Source organism: Macrotis lagotis, chromosome 1, assembly GCF_037893015.1.
Source record: "Macrotis lagotis isolate mMagLag1 chromosome 1, bilby.v1.9.chrom.fasta, whole genome shotgun sequence".
Classification (NCBI taxonomy): Eukaryota; Metazoa; Chordata; class Mammalia; order Peramelemorphia; family Peramelidae; genus Macrotis; species Macrotis lagotis.
The window spans coordinates 232,529,767-232,538,328 of record NC_133658.1 but is presented as its reverse complement, the minus strand read 5'-3'; the positions used below and the strand labels follow the sequence as shown (position 1 = coordinate 232,538,328).

Genomic DNA, 8,562 nt, shown 5'->3' with positions numbered 1-8,562 from the left:
AGATCAGAATCTACAACTATGTTCAAAAAGCACCTATTTCACTTTTGGATGGTTTTGTTAGGAGTTTTTCCTTAACTTAAAATTTCCCTTTTTCAATATGCACCCTTTGCTTTTCTGGACTTATCCGGAACAAGTTCAAAGAACTGTATTAATCTAGTCTACATGAAAACCCTTTAAACCCTTGAAGTTAGTTTTCTTCTCTTTACCCTCCCCCTCTTTTCTAAATTCTGCCTTCCTAACAAGTCTGTAAATTAAAGTAATTTATATTTAAAGCTTTCCCTTTTCCTCTTCTATTGGTATATTCCTTTTTCTCAACTCTTTTTTTTCTTAGATTATCTCAACATAATCAACTCACAACCACAGCCTCTCAGTTGACTCCTGATAATGATATAATTATTAGGACATGTATCATCTTACTTTACAGGAATATTAACATTTTAAATTTATAATTTTTTCTTTCCTGTTTACCTTTTTATGCTTCTCTTGAGTCTTGTATTTGAAGGTAAAATTTCCTATTAGCTCTGGTCTTTTCATCAGGAATATTTTAAAGTCCCTATTTGATTAAATGTCCATTTTGCTGGATTGGGTATTCTTGATTGTAATCTAAACCTCTTTGCCCCCAGGAATATCATATTCGAAGTCTTCCACTTCTTTATGGTGAAATATATGAAATATATATTTTTTTGTGATTCTATCTGTGGCTCCATGATATCTGAATGATTCTTTTTTGACTACTTGAAATATTTTCTCCTTGACTCTGGAGTTTGGTTATAATAATCCTGGGAGTTTTCATTTTGGGATTCCTTTTAGGAGAGGATAAGTGGGCTCCTAAGGATAGTGTGGGAGCGAAGAGGTTTTAGGTTGTCTATCAAACTGAAGATCTACAGAGTCATTGTGCTGATCTCCTTGTGTATGCCTATAAACCTTGAACAATCTATCAGTTCCATGCCTTTCATTTGAATTGCCTTAGGAAGATTCTGGTCCTTTTTTGAACTGAACTGTCATCTATTCAAACTCTGCTACAAAGAGCACAACCCAGAAGGGCTGGACATGTTATTCAAATGCCAAAATACATTTGACCAAATACAATTTCACTCACACAAGGCAAGCACTCATATGAAGGTCATCACTTGATACGTTGTCACTTGATAAAAGGACACTCTTAAGGTCTCTCCGAAGAATTCAAGAATTGTGAATCATAGGCAACTGGTATGGCATGCCTGAATCAAAAAATACTCTGAGAAAAGCAGAATCACAGTAGCCAAAAGAAATGTGACATGCACAAATCTACAGACATCTCCACTCCAAATCTTGATATGGGTTCTGTGCCCAACCTGTGGTAGAACCCTCTGGGTTCAGAAGTATTGGTGTGATTAGCTCAAGTTGGATGCACTATAACTTGACCCTGACATAGTAATGTCATTTTGGTTCTCTTTCATCATGAAGGACAACAACTAATATTTTTATATCTTTTTTTTAAACCAAGCTGTTTATTCTCTTTTAGTAATTGCCTTGCATTATTCTCACCCTCCCAATTTTTCTCTATCACTCTCATTTCTTTATGTCTTCCAGAAATTTTTGTTGGGCTTTGTATTTTTTATATGTTATGTTGGTGTTTCTTTCTTTGTATCTTTTATCTTCCCTGTAACCATAGTAGCTTTTTATTGCCAGATTATTTTGTCATGTTGTTACATGCTCATTTTGTCCAGACTATTTCTCAACTTGCAACTTTATGTTACTATTGGGCTCTGTTTCTGGTGGTGGGTTTGAGAGGGTATAGTTCCAAGTTTTATACTTTTTTTCACACTGCTGTTTTCAGAGCTAATTCTGTGGTCTGTAAGTTTTTAGTGCTTCCAGAATGGTTTGATCTGAGGAGAGGTGTGATTACTGCTCTTCTGATCTGAGCTGTGGCCTTTAGCCAGACAGGACTTCTGCTCACCTGAAGCCACAGACACCAGTGCTCCCCTCAGTACTATAATTTTTACTAGGCCCTGTTCCCCTTTAGCTACAAGTACTAGTCCTTCATTCTACTCTGAAATGCATATGGACAATGCAGCAGGATCCTGTACTCAGAACCAGTTCCCTATACTGTTTACTTTATTCTATATCAGTTCATGTAAGTATTCCAATGTTTCTTTATAGTCATCAGATTGTTGCTTGTGTAATATTCATTATATTTTTGTACCACAATTTGTTAAGCCATATCCCATGGGTGTGCCTGTTTGATTTTGCAAAAAGGGCTATTATAAATAATTTGTTATATTTGGGAACTTCCTTTTTAATCAATTATTTTGTTGGGGTATAAAATATTAGCGGGATCTGTGAGTTGAAGAGACGGGAAAATTTAGTTGCATTTTGCAATTTCAAAATGCTTTTTCAAAATTGAATTAAATCAAAGTTCCATCAACCATACATTAGTTTACCTATTCACAACCTTCCAAAAATGACTGGCAACCATTTTTTTCATCTTTGTGAGTTTGTTGAGTGTAAAGTAAAACTTTCATTATATTTTCAAAGGGCAAAGATCAGAATCTGTGTATGCATAGTCTATAGTGTAATAGTCAGTCACTTTGGACATTTGAAAGGATCTAAATCATAAGAATCAGAAGGGAAAAAAAAGCAATTTGTCTAATACCTATCTGATACCTGACCGTCAAGAGCTTGATTTCTTATATACCTAGTAACCTAACTGCCTATGTGTATAACTTCCTAATGTCCTAAGTATCTTAGTAACTAAGTAATTAATTACCTAAGCTCCAATATACCCAAGTATCTAAATGACTTACTACCTAATTGCCAAACTATTTGGGTATTTATATACTTAGATTCTCATCAATTCAATATTTGGACATTTAGGCACTTAGGCAATTAGGCATTAGATACTTATAGAACGAGGTAATTATTTATACATTTAGGTACATAGGTACATTTAGTGATATAGGTGATTATGTACTTTAAAAAGTACAATAATTATGCACTTAAGAAAGTACAACTGTACAGTTGTGTACAATAAAAAAGTACAATTTATGTGGTTAAGAACATAGGTACTTAGGTATATGGGTATATAGACATACATATAATTTAAAGAATAGCTACTTATCCTCTATTTAGTTTTTCCCATGTGTATTATTGAAGCTGGGCTGTGAATGTCATTATAGAGGCTCTGCAATTGTCCTAGATTATTTCATGTAATAATGACAATATCATCTGCAATTAAAGCATATGGAAGATTTTATAATCAGCAGAAAATTCAGCTTCCATTTCCTCAATAACAAGGGAAAGCATCTTTGGTGATCATGTTTTCTTTTTATTCTTTGCATCATATTAATAACCAAAGGGTCAGAGAAAAAAAGTTACTTTTGTGTTGAGAAATCAAATATAATTCTAATGCATACAAGGCTTATATTTTCTTAAAGGAGAGACTGTAAATGGTTATTATGCTTTACTGAATCCAATCAACAAATGAAATGACAGCTTTTACTCTTTCTACTTTTAAGGCAATTTTGGATTATAATGGTGAATAATACCATTTATACTTTTTTTAAATTTCTAACCTTTAAATGACTAAGAACAATTTTATATAATGTAACTTAATAAGCCTCAACACTCTTGTAAGGTAGGTTAAGTAAACAATGCTACCTATTTAAATATATGGATAGATTATAGAGGTATGAGTAAATAATATACTCACATATTAAGCAATGAGAATTGGAATAGAACTCTCTCCCTAGCTTCAACCCCAAGACCATAAAAAATTCAACTTTAACAACAATGATCTTTAAAGGGTTATTATGATTTAAAATTTTGTCCACTGGTTCTTTGTTTACACTTGCATATTGGTAGATGCAGGACTGTTTTTTAAAGTCTAGTCTTTTCTCCCAAATTATGTCCATTAATTACAATTATCAGAGGTTGACTTCCAAATGTGTCAAATTCAGACATTTTCCTCTGAGGATTAACATTCTGCTTGGTAATTTATTCTTAAATTGCAACAAAAGACCTTGCAATGAGTTTCTAAGCAGGTGGTATAAGGGATCATTTTCAGTGACAGTACACAATACCACTAAGAAAAGGAAAGATGTTTTCAGTTTGAATGGACACAGTTACACAAGTAGAAGAGGATACTAACTTCTGAAAATACTAGGTTTTATTCACACCCCAGTGGTAAACAATAACCTTAATAGGATGACTAAGTTTTTGTAGATCACTATATCACATTAAAATACAAAAATTAATAAACAAGCAGACAGTTAACGAACATTAGATGTGGTCTTACTGGAAATTCTTAACCGTATACTAGTCTCTTCTCAAATTTCAAAATGCTTTGTCTCCTAGTTAGTACAAGTCACTGCATTTCTCTAACAAAGTAATGAAGGCACAGCTAGTGTAAGCAGACTTAACTACTGAGCTGAAAAAATACTTTGGTTGGTTCTTCGGAAGGATTTTTTTTCTAAACCAAAATTGGTCTCAAATAAGAGTTTGGATAATGTTTGCAGCTGCAGTCTAATAGCTACATGACAAAAGACTTCACAAGAACCAAACTATGTAGCAATGGACATGAGTTAGGGGATTCACTACATTCTACATATCCAGCAGAAATTATAACTACTAAAATGCTAGGTAGAATGAACCTATAGTTTGAACTGGTTCTTAAACGTTCATTTTTTCTTTTTTTTCCTTTTTTTAACAAAAATTGTTTACTTGATTCTACCAAGAAAATACAAAACATAAGGCTGTAAGTAACTACTATTTGTGTTTAGGCTGGGACAGTGCAGTAATCCTCAAGGCCACAGCACACACTGCTCACTGCTGCTTGCACTTGGCTGGGTTTGGATCTTTCTTTGGATCATATTCTGAATCATTTTTCTCATCAGCTTCTTCTTCCCCTTCCTCATCATCAGCTTCTTCACCTTCTTCATCATAATCATCATCATCATCTTCAATAGCTTCTCCTGTGAAGTATAATACTGATCTTGGGACTATACGCTCATGTAAAAAGTGACCAATTTCAAAGTCTGCTGCAAGGATAGCTTCTGCATCATCATCCAGGTCTCCACTCTCAGGAACATCAGGAGGAGAGAAGAAATTGAAGAAAGAATCATTGGAAACTGTTTTTGTCACAGTTCGAACAGTCCCACGACCCTTGTGTTTCTGCTGCTTCTTAATAGTTTTCAAAGTGACATTTTTCCCTTTTTTCCAATCTACCTGACACCCTGTGCAACTCAAAATTTCTGGTCCATCAAAGGAGAAGGGATCAGAATCATCTGGCTCTGATCGCATACGATATGTCTTCATCAATACCTCATTTGTGAAATATTCATTAGGTTCAAAGTGGAACTCTAATGTAAAACTCATATGTTGGCCAACATCTGAAAACTTCACTTTAATATCTTTCAAGTGCTTCAGAATAGGTTCATCATGTTCCTGAACCATATCACTGAGCAAGTCGACATTTTTAAAAACAGTCAGCCAAAATTCAGGAATTCCCTTAGGGTCTTCTTTTTCTTCATCTTTTTTCTCCTCTTCAAGCTTAGCCTTCTCTTTCATTTCCTCTGAAATTTCTTCATCAGAATCTTGCTTCCATTCACATTCTTCCTCTGTAGGTTCATAAATTGCATAGATGATTTCACTTCTCTTATCAAAAAGTGGCTGGTAAAGAACCACATACTTTCTTTCAAGAGCATGAACTTCCTCATAGAACTTGGCTTCTATCTGTGCACATTTCACCTGAAGATTTTTGAGGGCATTCACATGCTGCTTAACTACTTTTGGCAAGCTTTCAATGTATCCAGTTGATGTTCCCACCAAACCATCCAATCTTTCTTGAAGAGCTGCTAGAATTTGAGGATTCTGCATCATCTGAACAGTCAATTGATGAGCTTTGCTGTTTGCATCTTCACCAGTTTCTTCTTCTTCAACTTCTACATCTTCCATATCTTGTTGGTCAAGTTCAGCTTCTTTGTTGTAAATGTCTGCCATGTTGTAAGACCTCTGAATGGTTGAGATAGGCTGCAGCAGGGACCGAGTGGCCGGAGCTGCACAGGTTGAGTCAGGGTGGCACCATTTATACTTAATACCTAAATACTAAATTTAGGAAAGCATATTTACTTTTTATCAAAGACACACAAAAATGTATTTTTGCATATATAGGGTAGTTAGGTGACCCAGTGGATAGAGTACTAGGCCTGGAGTCAGGAAGACTCATGTTTCTGAGTTCAAATTTGACCTCAAATGTTTGCAAGCAGTAACACAGGCAAGTCACTTAATCTTGTTTCCCTCAGTTTTTTCATCTGTAAAATGAGGTGGAGAAGGAAATGACAAATAACTTCTGTATCTTTCTCAAGAAAATCCCAAATAGATCACAAAGGGTTTGACACAACTGAATAATAACATATTCTCATAAACACACTGTGTATTTCTATCTATATTTATATAGAGTTCAGAAAAATAAATATATGAATTGATATTTATTATGTGACTTCTATCTTTTAGCAGTATTAACACCATGATTTGCCTCCTTATGCCCCATTTATTTGGTAGCTTCTCATCTTTAAATGTCTTAAAAATATCCTTATATAGATTCAAAAGTTTACTGTTTCAAATATGCACCTCCTTGGTGTAAAGTGAGTAACATCCAGAAGCTCTTTTAGCTAATGTTTTTCTTTATTGCAGTTCCTCATTCCAAACATTGAAGATTATGATTCCACAAATGTAGGTTTGCTGTGAATAATAAATATCATTTGTTATAGAGATGATATATATCACTCCCTCTACTTTCATCACTATTTATCTTTTTATTACTTTTCCTTTAATTTTATCCTTATATGCTATAGAGATGAGCTTGAATAATTTGGTCTCATGACAAGTCTTTTCAAAATCAATTATTCCCTGTATCAATTCCTTACTCATTTATGCAATCAATATATCTTAGTCAGTTCCTACTACGTGCCCAACCTAGGGAAAGACATTTTCAGTAACAAAACTAAGAAACTCAAAAGAAGCCTCCATTCTATTCCAAGAAACAATGTATACTATATGCAAGTATTCAAAGAGTAAAAAAAATAAACGCAAGATAGTTAAGCAAAAGTCAGTCACATAGACAAATAGCAATTTAAACTAACAATATCATTAACATTTCATTACTATATTTTAAACTGATCAAGACAATAGCATTTAATTGTCATGATATTTTAAGCTGATATTGGCCTTTCGTTCTACATTTTTTAGTTTGAAAGAATCACTTGATATTGAAACTGTTTCTTTTCTCTTTGACATTCTTGCTTTTTGTTGCTCAACAAATTCCCCAAGGAACAGTGATATTTCTTATTAATATTTTTTCCTTTATCAATTTTCAATTTGTGGTATCATGAATTAAATAGGTCATATTTAAGCTGTTTTATTTGCATAGATCATATCATTTCTGGTTTTCTAATTTGGTCCTGAATTTGTTCCAACTTTGTTCCAACTGATCAGTGATGTGATTATTTTATAAAAAAGCTGATTTAGGAGTGACTACTTCCCAGTTTTCTTAATAATCAATTTCATTTTGCATAGTTTTTTTTCAATATTTACAATGTCCAGCTAGTCTTAAACCCATCCAAAATATAAATAATAGTACAACCTTTGGTTTTGTTTTTTTGAGCCTGAGTCCTTTTGTCCGGTATTGCTGGAGTGCTGAGGTGCCTCACTGATATGAGAGACAAAACATATTCAGAGGTCAAGGCATCATACTATCAAATCAGGCTTTGGTATGAAATGGAAAAGGCAAGTGAGAAGGGTGTCTTTGCACAACATACTCTTTTTTTAAGGGCAAATGGGCAAACGGGGTTAAGTGGCTTGCCCAAGGCCACACAGCTTTGTAATTATTAAGTGTCTGAGGCTGGATTTGAACCCAAGTACTCCTGACTCCAGGGCCGGTGCTCTATGTACTGTGCCACCTAGCCGCCCCCACAACATACTCTTCACTATAATAAACATAATGTGCAATTGATGCCACCACTCATGTGGTGGACAACTATCATTATCATCATTATATTTTTCACTTTCAATTACTATACCTATTTTTTTTCATTGAACTTACTATCAAACTATCTGGACATAAATTAAAAAGACTTACTAAGTACACAGACTCTACCTCTTTTTTTTCTATAGAAAGCTGACAAGGGGTAGATAATTTCATGAACATTGTGAGGTAAGATTATCCAATGTCTTTTTTTTTTAGGTTTTTGCAAGGCAGTCGGGTTAAGTGACTTGCCCAAGGTCACATAGCTAGGTAATTATTAAGTGTCTGAGACGGGATTTGAACTCAGGTCCTCCTGACTCCAGGGTTGGTGCTCTATCCACAGTGCCACCTAACTTCCACTATCCAATGTCTTTTGAAATGTTTCTTGTTACCCTTCTATGCATGACAAAAATATTTCTGCAAATGTTTAAAGTGAGCCATGATCTGTTCTCCCATTTCGCTGCAACTTTCTTGCCTTTTATGGTTTCAATAATAACCAGACTGACAAAATTGGTACAAATCAGTTCAAGCAAGGTACTAACTCAAGCAGATTGGAAATG

General features: G+C 34.3%; 1 pseudogene; it reads right to left on the bottom strand.

Annotated features, from left to right (window-relative positions):
• Window positions 1-219: 219 nt before the first annotated feature.
• On the bottom strand, window positions 220-7,102 carry LOC141504628 (nucleosome assembly protein 1-like 1 pseudogene; annotated as a pseudogene).
• Window positions 7,103-8,562: the final 1,460 nt, after the last annotated feature.